We start from the raw sequence: 13,954 nt of genomic DNA, 5'->3' as shown, positions 1-13,954 counted from the left end.
CCATAGGCTATAATGGAGAAACATTAGAAACTTTTTCCGATCAGCACTCCACCTTTCAATATATGTAAGCTTCCTTTAACTCAACCCTAACCGTAACTCTAACCAATACCTAACTGTGACTTGGAACCCTAACCCTATGGACTCATTCACTATAATGATTCCCATAGGCTATAATGGAGAATGGAAAAACATCCAAAAATTTTTTCCCATCAACACTAAAAATTTCAGTATGATATCTAAGCTACCTGTAAACTTACCCTAACACTAGCCGTAATTGCAACACTAACCTAACTAACTCAAACCGTAACCCTAACACTAACCTTATAGACGCATTGACTTTAATGACTCCCATAGGCTATAATAGAGAATGGAAAAACATACAAAACTTTTCCCCATCAACAATGTACCTTTCAGTTATGATATGTAAGCTACTTCTAACATATCCGTATCCCTAACTGTATCTCTTACCCTAACCTAACTGAGTGTCAAACTATAACCCTAACCTTGTGGGCCCATCCACTGTAATGATTCCCATAGGCTATAATGGAGAATGGAAAAACATCAAAAACTTTTCCCCATCAGCAATATACCTTTCATTACGATATGAAATCTAACCCAACACTAAATCTGACCCTAACTGTAACTCTAACCTTACTGTGACTTGAATCGTAACCCTAATCCTAACCTTATGGACCCATTGACTATTATGATTTCCACAGGCTATAATGGAAAAACTTCAAAAACTTTTCCCCATCTAAACGAAACCTTTCAGTGTGACATCTAAGCTACCTGTAACCTTATCTTAACCCATCCGTACCAGATAAGAGTCCAAGCTCCTAGCCACTACACCAAACCAAAAGGAGTTAAGTCTGGTGTGAAGGTCCAACATGGAATAGAGACAAATGGCTCATTCTAACATAAGTCCCGTGTCCAAGATCCCAGATGCTCTAGGTGGCACTCTTGAACCCTAAGTACAGTTTTAGGGTTCCTGTCCCAGCTAGGTCTTTGCTTTGCAAGCGGGTTGGCCGGATTGAATTGACAGATCCATGTGGAACCGCTCACTTAGCCTATGGTCATGTGATCAAGAGCAGAGAGGGGCTTGCAACGGCCACCTTTGCGGTTTTCTGCTCTGGGCAAGCTCTGTGGCTCGTTCTCAGCCGGCTTCCTCACTTACTTGTCCTGAATGCATTTTCATGTGTGCTTCCAGTGCTGATCTGTGTTTTTAATAACTCCTGAGCAAGCATGGCCGAACGTCCCTTTCCCTTTCGGTGCCAAGAGGGAGCTTTGTCTGCTCCTTCTAAAAAGTTCTTCAGTTTGGCCAGGAGCAGAATTTTGGAGATCGTTTTAAACAATTTTATTAATAACATATGGTTACAATATTTAATTTATGTCACTATCTCTAACCCATATGATATTTTCAAAAAAAACCCTCCCTCCATTACTAGACTTCCGCCGAAGTTATATACTTAAGTTCAATTAAAAAGGCACCCCTAACCAATCAAAAATCAATGTCTTTCTTTTCTCCCATTCACATTAAAAAATTGTCCAATGTCTTTTTACATTCCACTCTTGCTCTATGTATTCTCTAAATTTCTTCCACTCCTTTTTAAACAGATCCAAATCATAGTCTCTTAAAGTTCTTGCTAGCTTGTCCATCTCACTCCACGATAAAACTTTCACAATCCAGTCCCATTTCTCTGGTATTTTTTCTTGCATCCACAACCGCGCATACAATGCCCTAGCAGCTGAGAGCAAATACCAAATTAAAGTCCTATCTTCTTTTGGAAATTTTTCTATTTGTAGTCCTAGCAGAAAAGTCTCTGGAACTTTCTTAAAGTCATATCCCAAAATTTTAGAGATTTCTTGTGTCATCTGCCAAAACTTTTTCGCTTTTTCACAAGTCCACCACACATGAAAAAAAGAACCCTCGTGGTTTTTACATTTCCAACATCTATCCGACATCTTTTTACTCATCTTTGCCAGTTTTTTCGGAGTCATATACCATCTAAACATCATCTTAAAACAATTCTCTTTAATATTTTGACATGTTGATATCTTCATCGAGTTCTTCCCAAAGGTATTCCCATGTATCGGAATTTTGGAGATCAATCCGGGCTGTGCCAACTCGTAGACCATCTGGCACCCTAGGTAAGGCTAATTTCTGGTGCCCACCTCTGCGCTGACAATGTCACAGAGTCACATGGGGGGCACCCAATTCAGTGCCCCCAGAAGGCTGGTGTCCTAGGCAATCACCTAGTTTGCTGAGTGGCACAGCCGGCACTTCTAGCAGCGGCTCTCTGTGGCATTTCCCCTGGGACTCCTTTATTGGTAGTGAGGTCTCTGGTGGAGGTGGGAACCTTCTAGGTGCAAAGCAATGCCCTTGGGGCTGAGCTCTGCCTTCTCTTCCCTCATGTTCGTCTGCCCCTCCCACCCTATGGTGTGCCTCTGTTCTGCCTTCATTGTGTGATTCAGGGTTGCCTCTTGCCACCCAGGTCTGCACTGGTCTTCCCGCCTTTCTCCTTCACCCAACTTGTGGTTCCAGGATCCTCCCCCATATAACAGTTTTTGAGGGGGGGGGGGTTGCTGGGAAGCCTCTTGAATGTTTTTCAGCACGTGGGTGGGGTAGACGGGAAGGCTTTCTTTGGTGGGCTCCCGGACCTGAGCTTGCATGAGGTGTAGTGGCTGCCAGACCGCTTGGACAAAGGGAGACCCCTGGATTCCGGACATTGCACCCCAGCCAAAGAGAAGCTGCTGGTCTGAACCCATTCAGGGGCCCTTTGGCCACCAGATGTTGAAGACCGACCACCAGGGGTCACCTCATGGCACTTCTCATGGATCTACCACCACAATGGTGTCTAGAGGATCTCTCAGTAGTGTTGTCCAAGCCCAAGGTAGTGACTGCTTACAGGAAAGGGGAGATGGAGATGGATGGGGAATGGGATAGTTCCTTAATGTTTTTCTCTCTCTTTCTGCAGTACAAGAACCTGGTGGCTGGCTGCTTCCTTGATGGGTTGCTTGCTGCTCTGTGTCTTGGGTTTTGCATCATCTCCAGAGGCCTCTGGAGGCCTCCCTCTCTGTCACTTGGGCCGTGCTCTGCTTTTGGGACGGCCCCTGTTGCCAGATGGCGGGGTCAGGAAGTTCCTGGGCAGTGAGCACACTGCATCCCCAATGGAGAACTGCCCCGGCCAAAGGCAGTTTTGTCCTGCAGGCAGAGAGCTGCGCTTCCCCTGGCCGAGAGGCAGCAGAAGAGGAAGTGTGCCTGGTGCAGATGAGCCGTCTCCATACCTCGCCAGGCCTCCTGGGAAGGGAACAGGCCATTTCTGAGCCAGAGACACGTTTCCTGAGACTGCATCAGGAGCAAGTGCTGCCCCTCTGAGGGCTGAGGCAACAGGTGGTTTAAACAGTTTGTAGAAAGCACTCAGAACAGCATTCTACAGAAAAACAGGAAAAAAACGAATGCCTCATCAATGTTAAAATCAAGCTCCCTTTTATCTGTTATTCGTATTTCATAGGTTCAGCTTTTATCAGTCAAACTCAGCCCTCTGGGCCTTCCTCGCAACTCTCCTTATCTACTGGGGTGATCACAAACTCAGATCAACGCAAATATCTTAAATGAACTTCTATGTTCTGTGTTGCTACCCAGAGGCAGGAAATGCCCCACCCACCCACACCCTCAGGCATCCATCTTGTTTCCTCAGCCTGTTCCTCAGAGTGAGGAGCAGCCAAGCCCCAGGTGAGGGTGAGGGAAATGGTGGATGTCATTCCCTGGCTCTGGGTTTTTGACCTTTAAAATAGCAAAAGAACTATCCTGATGCTGACCAAGTTTCATGGCCAAAAAATTTTCTTTGTTATCGTATACTAAATTACTATACTATTGTGTTGACTAGCTAAAATTAGCTTTGTCTGTTGGGCAGTCTTGAAAAACATGCTGCCTCTCCATTCACATGAACACATAGTTGGGGTCCTCTCCCCCCCACACACACATGGAGCCCACAGTTTAGGAAGGCTAATCTCAGATTCCCTTACGTTATATTACTTTCTTGCTCATATCTAAAAAAAAAAAGGATGAGACCTCCCACAGAAGGTCTATCAAAGTCAGCAGGTTTAGAAGGGTGCTAAATTTGCTTAGGGTTGCACTGTGAAAACCATCAGTTAAGGGCCCTAAAAAATGAATCAGAAAGCTAGTTAATATGGTCTGTTTCAACAGCTCAAAGAGCTGCCATTCTCGCCTGCCTTTCTTTTTCCATTTTTGACAGTAAAGCACCTCAGTTAAGAACATTGGAAGAGCCTTGCTGAATCAGACCAGTGGTCCATCTAGTCCAGCATCCTGTCTTGCACAGTGGCCAACCAATTCCTCTGGATGGCCAACAACAGGGCAGAGAGACTGAGGCCTTCCCATGGCATTGCCTTCTGACTCTGGAATTCAGAGGCTTAGTTCCTCTGAATGTGGAGGTTTCCCTCAGTCACCATGGCTAGTAGCCATTGATAGCCATGAATCTATCTAATCTTCCTTTAAAGATGTTTATTCCTGTGGCCATCATCATATCGTTTGGCAGCGAATCCCACATTTTTAATCTCTCTCTCTGGAAAGCAGTATTTCCTTTGTCTGTCCTGAACCTACTGCCCATCAGCTTCATTTGGATGCCCTCGAGTTCTAATATTCTAGGAGAGGGGGGGGGAAGTTCTTTGCCAACTCTCTCCATCCCATGCATAATTTTATAAACCTCTATCCGGCAGGGGTGGCCAACAGTAGCTCTCCAGATGTTTTTTTTGCCTACAACTCCCATCAGCCCCAACCAGCATGGCTGATGGCTGGGGCTGATGGGAGTTGTAGGCAAAAAAACATCTGGAGAGCTACCACTGGTCACCACTGCTATCGCATCCCCCCCCTTAGTTACCGCTTTTCTAAACTAAAAAGTCTCAGACTCTTCAGCCTTTCCTCACAGGGAAAGTTCTCCAACTACCTAACCACCTGGTTGCTCTGTTCTGTACTTTTTCCAGTTCTGCAATGTCCTTTTGGAGATATGGTGACCAGAACTGTACACAGGATTCCAAATGAGGATAGGAAGAAGAAGAAGACAGCAGATTTATGCCCCGCCCTTCTCTCTGAATCAGAGACTCAGAACGGTTTACAATCTCCTATATCTTCTCCCCCCCACAACAGACACCCTGTGAGGTGGGTGGGGCTGGAGAGGGCTCTCACAGCAGCTGCCCTTTCAAGGACAGAGTCTCAGAACGGCCTACAATCTCCTTTCCCTTCCTCCCCCACAACAGACACCCTGTGAGGTGAGTGGGGCTGAGAGGGCTCTCACAGCAGCTGCCCTTTCAAGGACAGAGTCTCAGAGCGGCTCACAATCTCCTTTCCCTTCCTCCCCCACAACGGACACCCTGTGAGGTGGGTGGGGCTGGAGAGGGCTCTCACAGCAGCTGCCCCTTCAAGGACAGAGTCTCAGAGCGGCTCACAATCTCCTTTCCCTTCCTCCCCCACAACGGACACCCTGTGAGGTGGGCAGGGCTGGAGAGGGCTCTCACAGCAGCTGCCCTTTCAAGGACAGAGTCTCAGAGCGGCTCACAATCTCCTTTCCCTTCCTCCCCCACAACGGACACCCTGTGAGGTGGGTGGGGCTGGAGAGGGCTCTCACAGCAGCTGCCCTTTCAAGGACAACCTCTGCCAGAGCTATGGCTGACCCAAGGCCTTTCCAGCAGCTGTAAGTGGAGGAGTGGGGAATCAAACTCGGTTCTCCCAGATAAGAGTCTGCACATTTAACCACTACACCAAACCGGCTCATTGTAGATTGGCTGTTTAATTACAGTATCAGCTGTTTAATTCTCAATCCCTTTCCTAATAACCCCTAACATGGAGATTGCCTTTTTCACTGCTGCTGAAATATATAGAGAGCTGGTATGGACAACAGAACTACAAAGATAAATTCACACCATCTATAGAGTGTGGTGCCAGCAAGATGATACAAAACTACAATATATTAAATATGAAACGTTACAAAGTACAATGTACTGAAAATATAATCAAATGTAAATGTTCCTATAGCACCGACACTACAATCTATATAAACATCAAGCACCACATAGTCAAATGGCTTGTACATCAAATAATACAAATTTTGATCTCACAGAACTTGCAATGTAGGCAATAAAGTCTCTGGGTAGAGCAGCATTCTGTTAAAAAGAATGCCAAAAACTTGAATGTGAAGCATAAATACTATAAATGACAATAAAGAGCAATTTTCAGTGGACTGAAGCCTATTCATACATATGAAAATTTCGCAGATAGATGAAACCATATAGGCTCAATGGAGATCCCATAAGCAAGTAGTCCATTTCAAAGTAGTGTCAGATGAAATTTCAAAGTAGAATCAAACAGGCCCTCTTTGGTATTTGAGAAGAAGAACACTGTAAAGTTTAATAGCAAATTGTATTAACATGGATTATTTACTGTGTGTGAATGCGCCTTCAGTCTCAGCAACTGCAACCCCCTTAGTCTGTACTTCAAGTTGGGATTTTTTTTGTCCCAACGTGCAACACCTTAACACTTAGGGACTCTGAACTTCATTTGCCACATAGTCACCCGCTCACCTGCTTTGTGGAGGCCCTCTGGGGTGATCCAGGCTTGGGTGGGTTCAGATTTTATCCCCTGGAACCTCTTTATCAATTCCTCTTGGGCACCCCAGTGCAGTGAGGGAGGCCAAGAAACCTGAACTTGTCTTGGGGTGGGGAAATCCTGTGCAATGATCAGGTCTCCACCCCCCTCCCAAAACTCCTCAGAGCAGGGTGGAATGAGGGTAGGGTTGCAAATCCACAGGCGGGGGCAGGGGATCCCCCAGTTTGGAGGCCTTTCCCCTGCTTCAGGGTCATTAGAAAGTGGGGGGAGGAGGGAAATGTCTGCTGCACACCCCATTATTCCCCATGGAGACTAATTCCAATAGGGTATAATGGAGAATTGATCCGTGGGTACCTGGGGCTCTGGGAGCGGCTGTGTTTTTATATAAAGGCGCCAAATTTTCAGCGTAGCATCCAGTAACTCTCCCCAAAATACCCTCCGAATTTCAAAAAGATTGGACCAGGGGGGTCCAATTCTATGAGCCCCCAAAGAAGGTGCCCCTATCCTTCATTATTTCCAAAGGGACAAGGCATTTAAAGGGTGTGCGTTTAAATGTGATGGCCAGAACTCCCTTTGGAGTGCAATTACGCTTGTCCCAACCTTGCTCCTGGCTCTACCACCCAGTGTTTCCTGGCTCCATCCCCAAAGTCTCCTGGCTGCACCCCCAAAATCCCCAGATATTTCTTGAATTGGAGTTGGCAACCTTAAGTGCGAGGTTGAGATCCCGTCTTAGGGACATGGCTATGGTGGGTGATCTGAAGCTGGAGGGTGGGATGGGCTTAATCCGTGTTTGCTAACGGGAGGGGGCCATCTGGAACTCCGGATGCCCGCCTTGTCTGGTGTTGCTACGCAAACGATGGCGGCTTGAGGGTTATTTGTGACAATCGGAGGAATTCAGGCGGCTCCATCGACAGTCCACGATGCTGCTCCGACTGCTGGGCCTTCAGCTCCGGTTCCTGCCTGCCTCGGCCGGTCCTGCGTCCGGGAGATTTGCGCGGTAGGGCGCAGAGGGGGCGGCCACCCCCAACTTTGCAAAGTTGGGGGTGGCCTGGGCGCAACCTGCGCTTTCCCTGAGCCAAGCCCTGCAGCCCCAGCTGCGCCACGCCCGCCTCGACCGAGAACGACGGCTGCAAATGCGACCCCGGAGCGGCCCTGTTCAGAGCCACGGATCTGAAAGCTTCCCACGACCCCGACGTGCTGCTGGGGTTGAGGTGCCTCCGCACCAGCTTCCGAGTGACTCCCTTCCTCTGAAGGCTTCAGAAGAGTCCGTGCCCGCCCCCTCCCCACTCTCGCGAAGGCCCCCCCGAAGGCTCAGGAGGCTTCGGAAGAGTTCATGCCCGCCCCCTCTCCACTATTGTGAAGCCTCCCAAAGGCCCAGGAGGCTTCAGAAGAGTCTGGGGGTGTGGCAGTGACGTCATAGTGATGTCATAGCACACAGAAATGAAACATTTTGGAGGGGCGGAAGTTTGAGGTTCCACCTAGGGGCGCAGGCACCCCTAGCCCCAGGCCTGGACGTAGTGAAGTGTGAGACTCTTATCTGGGAGAACCAGGTTTGATTCCCCATTCCTCCACTTGGGTCAGCCATAGCTCTCTCACAGGAGTTGTCCTTGAAAGGGCAGCTGCTGTAAGACTTATCTCAGCCCCACCCACCTCACAGGGTGTCTGTTGTGAAGGAGGAAGGTAAAGGAGATTGTGAGCTGTTCTGAGACTCTGAGAAGCTGGGTACTCATTTTACCAACCTTGGAAAGATGGAAGGCTGAGTCAACCTCGAGCCGGCTACCTGAAAATCCAGCTTCCACCGGGGATCGAAGTCAGGTCATGAGCAGAGCCAGTTAGGACTGCAGTACTGCAGCTTTAACACTCTGTGCCACGGGGCTCAGTAGACTGTGCATTAATTCTCGAATTTTTACTATTGTACTTTATTCCTGATTACACTGTATGCTGGTCTGAAGACTTTAATAAACAACGAATACTACTAGTCACGGCAGTAGATTGTTAAAATGTTTTTGCACTGTAGAGATTAAGTGATCGCTTACTTTTTAAAAAGACCTTGGGAATGGTGGTGGAAGTGGCCGCTGGATGTGGGGGAAGAGAAGCAAGGGAAATGGCGCCAACGTAGGCTGGGCCTTCAAGAATGAGGTACAACAAAGCCAATGGCGACACTTAAACTGGCAGAGTGACCCACATAGAGAAGGTGCTTTTTTTCTCTTGACAAGGTTGTACAACAATCCCTGTTTTCCTGTGACACTCCAGCTGCTTCTGTCTCCAATGGAAAAACCAGCACTGTCTAAAAGCAGGGCTTTTTTTTGGAGCAGGAACACACAGGAATGCAGTTCCGGCTGGCTTGGCCTCAGGGGATGTGGTCTGATATCCAAATGAGCTCCTGCTGGCCTTTTTCTACAAATGGTGACACCAGGGGTGTGTGGCCTAATATGCAAATGAGTTCCTGCTGGGCTTTTTCCTACCAAAAAAGCCCTGCCTACAAGAGTGTAGAACAAGGACTGCTTGAAGATTTCTTCTGGATTGCTGAACTATTGGGATTCTGTCCAATTCAGACTGCCTCATCTTACAGCACTTTTCGGGGTGGGGGGTGGGGGGGTGGTCCTTGAAAGCGACAGAGCCCCATGGCGCAGAGTGGTAAAGCTGCAGTAATACGGTCTGAACTCTCTGCTCATGACTTGAGTTCGATCCCCAGTGAAAGCTGGGTTTTCAGGTAGCCGGTTCGAGGTTGACTCAGCCTTCCATCCTTCCAAGGTCAGTCAAACGAGGACTCGGCTTGCTGGGGGGGAAAGCGTAGACGGGGGAAGGCAATGGCAAACCACCCCGTAAAAAGTCTGCCATGAAAACGTCGTGATGCGACGTCACCCCAGAGTCAGAAACGACTGGTGCTGGCACAGGGGACCTTTCCTTTCCTTTTTTCTTGAAAGTGGCATCAGCATCCAGGACTCCTGCGAGCTCTTTTGCTGTGATAGCTTCTGCAGCATAACCCCTTCTCCTGTACAATATGATGGAACGTACACATTTCATGAGGGAGGTAGACTTATGGAAGGGATCTCCAGGGTCGTCTAATCCAACCCCCTGCACAATGCAGGAACTTCACAAATCCCTTCCCTACACAAACCCCTCCCCCCTAGTGACCAATGTTCCCTCCAAGCTGCAGAGTCTTGTGAGCAAAAATTCTACTTTGTAAGCTACTGGCATGAAGAAGATGATATTGGATTTATATCCCGCCCTCCACTCCGAAGAGTCTCAGAGCGGCTCACAATCTCCTTTCCCTTCCTCCCCCACAACAGACACCCTGTGAGGTGGGTGGGGCTGGAGAGGGCTCTCCCAGCAGCTGCCCCTTCAAGGACAACCTCTGCCAGAGCTATGGCTGACCCAAGGCCATTCCAGCAGGTGCAAGTGGAGGAGTGGGGAATCAAACCCGGTTCTCCCAGATAAAAGTCCGTACATTTAACCACTACACCAAACTGCCTATGGCTGACCCAAGGCCATTCCAGCAGCTGCAAGTGGAGGAGTGGGGAATCAAACCCGGTTCTCCCAGATAAGAGTCGGTACACTAACCACTACACCAAACTGGCTCTCTATTAGAGCTATGGCTGACCCTTTCGCCCAGCCAGGTGCCCATAAGCAGAGGGTGATGCCCTCTAAGCCTCAGCTGGCACCATCTTGGCCACCTTGGATGCTCAGTCACTCAGCTGAAGAGGTGGGCAGAGAGTCCCTGAGGAGTGGGGAAATCAAACCCAGTTCTCCCAGATAAGAGTTCGCGCACTTAACCACTACACCAAACTGCCTATGGCTGACTCAAGGCCATTCCAGCAGCTGCAAACGGAGCAGTGGGGAATTAAACCCGGTTCTCCCAGAGAAGAGTCTGCACACTTAACCGCTACACCAAACTGGCTCTCCAGCTACTGCATAAATTATCGTGCTCTGGGGTCATCCTTCCTGCGCTAAGGTAGAAATGTGTGAACTGGAGGCTAAAAAACTGTGAACTAGCTCACACTCACTCAGCTTAAAGGGAACACTGCTAGTGACCCCTGCTTCATGCCCAGAAGATGGTCCAAACTGGCCTAGAGAAAAACTGCTGCCTGACCCCAAAGTGGCCATCAGCATTTCCCTGGACATGTAAGAAAGGGCTATGAGAAAGAAGCACTGGTGGAGCCCTTCCTGCCCTTGCTCTAATGATTTTCCTAAGTTCCGGGAGAGCAATGCGCACGCGCTAAGACTCGGACGCCTCGTCCCCACTCTCCCTAAGAAAACAAAGATACAAGCTGTAAAACAACGTAATTAAAAGCGGGAGTCATCGAAACTGGCTGCGAGACGTCTAACATACGGAGGAGCAGAGTGAAAAGATAAGTGGCTTAAAGATAAGCAAGCTTAAATAAGCAATAATATCAAAGAAAAGGAGGGGAGGTTGAGGAAGCTGAGATAACATGGCGGTCACTGTGAAAAGCCTCTCAGAGCAATTAGCACAGTTCCAGACTTTAATGCTTGAATCTCAAGCTAAAGTACATGCAACGTTGGCTGACTTAACAACACAGATGCAGAGCTTAGGCACAGAACTTAAGGCAGTCGCTGGCGTTGCGACAGAAGCAAAGGCTCTTTCACTGCAAAATAAAGGGGAAATTGACCTTTTGAAAAAACAATCCACAGAACTTTCAGACCGAAGCAGGAGGAAGAATGTTATCTTCTTTGGCATTTCAGAAGAAGTTAAGTCTTGCGATTTAGAGCAAACACTGGTGGATTTGTTATTAGACCAGGGCATGGAGATACAACTAGAAGAAGTAGAACGTGCTCACAGACTTCAAACAAGAAGGCAGGGCGGGGCGCCCCGCCCAGTTATAATGAAACTAGCAAGAGAGAAACTGCAGCAAAGAGTCCTCAAAACACTTAAAAAAGCTAAAGACTTAACTTTTAAAGGCAGAAAAGTTTATGTGAAAGAAGACTTTTGTAAAGAAACATTACACCAAAGGTCTCAAATGAAACCCTATGCACAGAAACTTAATCAAAGCGGCATTAAATTTAGCTGGGCATATCCAGCGTCTTTAGTTATCTACCAGGAGGGAAGAAGACTTTGTGCACGGCACCCTGAAGAGGCACGGGAGCTATTAAAGACATTGGGAGCAGATGAGAGGAGCAGTGAACCAATGCCTATGGAGGAACCTCACCAACCCCAGTCACAGGAGCAGGACCCAGAAGAAGGAGCATCCACTCGATCGGAGAAAAGGATAAGACTGTCTCGAGACTGAGACATATTAAGGGAAGTATCCAAATAAAAACAAAATGGTTAAATAAGTAGTAACATAACCCGGGAGGGGGGGGAGTGCGCTTGCTCAAGGTGTAGAGAAGGGATGAGTGATCATCCTCAGTCTATGGCTCTACACAAAGGGGGGGGAGAGATGGGGAAGGGGAGGGAAGAGGTATTTGGGAATGGGAAGGGGTACAAAAGTAAACTAGGTATTCAGCCAGGGGTACAAAAGAATGGTAGTTTTCGATCTAAATATGGATAAAACATTAAGGATGCTGACACTGAATGTCAATGGCTTGGGATCAGACTTAAAGAGATACAAGCTCTCTAGATTCCTTAAACAACAAAATATAGACATAGTTTGGCTCCAGGAAACTCATAAATCTAAAAGAGATAAAAGACCCTTGATTAGTGACCCAAATTGGGAAATTTTGGCAGAGGCACGGGGATCAAATAAAGCAAGGGGGGTAGCAATCCTAACCCATAAAAGGTATGATATAAAAACAATAGAGGTGATAAGAGATGCTGAAGGGAGATTTGTCATGGTTAAGTGTTTGATTGAAAATAGGTTAACATCATTGATAAATATATATGCTCCAAATACAGGACAGAAAACCTTTTTATTAAAAGTTCTAAAAAAAGCTAGTAAATTTATTGAAGGGGAGGTGATATTAGCGGGGGACTTTAATAAGGATGTTAATAAGGATAAAATAATAAATTGGAGACAATGGAACTTTATTGAAGTATATAAAGCTCTTAAATTGGTACCTGAACCCACATACTTCTCAGGGAGATATAAAACGACTTCATGTTTAGATTATGTATTAATTAATAGAACATGCAATTGGGAAATTAAAAAAGTTATTACCCACCCAATATGGATATCGGATCATGCCCCGATAAGTGTAGAATTTAAAACAACACATAAGCAAACCAAAAGAATATGGAGATACAATAATATGGTTATGGTTAAGGATAAGGATAAAAAACATTTTATGGAACAAACGAAGCTATTCTTTCAAGAGAATAGAGGTACAGTGGGAACAAATATCTTATGGGATGCAGCTAAGGCGGTGATCAGAGGACAATGTATTATGAAAGAAAAGGAGATAAAGAAAAAATGGTATGCAGACAGAGAAGGCAGGCTTCAAGAATTAGGTAAACTGCAAAAAGACCAAGCTCAGAAGTTTTGCCCCATTAGACACAAGTTAATTAGGGATTTACAGAAAAAACTAGATGATCTAGACTCTATGGCATTATGGAGGAAACAGGTCATGGTAAAAAATGAATACCAGAGAAATACTCTTAACTCAGCTAAGAGACTAGCAAATTTTCTAAAAAATAAGAAACAAAGGCAAAGTGTGACAAGTATCAGAGTGGATAAAAAGCTAACACAGAATTCAGAGGAAATAAAAGCAGCATTTGAGACTTTTTATAAAGATTTATATGGAGAAAAAGGAGTGAAAGATTTTGAAGAAGAGATAGGAGTAAGGTTGACAGATACAGAGCAGAGAGGATTAGAGGACAATATAACAAGACAAGAGATTGAAAGAGTGATAGATAGTTTAAAGGTAGGAAAATCTCCTGGACTGGATGGATTTTCAGCAGAATTTTATAAGGAAATGAGAGAAATATTAGTACCAGAATTGCAAGAAGTATTTAATAATATACTTAAAGGGGGCATAGCTCCAGACACATGGAGAAAGGCAGAAATCACAGTGATTTTAAAACCCCAAAAGGATCCTCAAGAAGTAGGATCATACAGACCAATTAGCCTATTGAATCAGGATTATAAAATTTTTGCCAAAGTAATGGCCAATAGGCTTAAAAATATTATACAAAAAGTTATAAAAGAAGATCAATATGGTTTTGTAGAAGGTAGGAACATTGCACATCCAATCCGAAACATAATAAATGTTTTGAGCCATAACAAGTCCGGGAAATTGGCGTTATTGAAGTTAGATGTCTATAAAGCCTTTGATACATTGTCACATAATTTTTTGTGGACAGTTATGGATAAATATGGGATAAGTCAATCAACAATAAGGGTATTTAAGGAGATATATAGAGAAGGTACAGCTGTAGTT

The sequence above is a fragment of the Heteronotia binoei genome, chromosome 4, assembly GCF_032191835.1.
Source record: "Heteronotia binoei isolate CCM8104 ecotype False Entrance Well chromosome 4, APGP_CSIRO_Hbin_v1, whole genome shotgun sequence".
Classification (NCBI taxonomy): Eukaryota; Metazoa; Chordata; class Lepidosauria; order Squamata; family Gekkonidae; genus Heteronotia; species Heteronotia binoei.
This window is presented reverse-complemented; position numbering follows the sequence as displayed.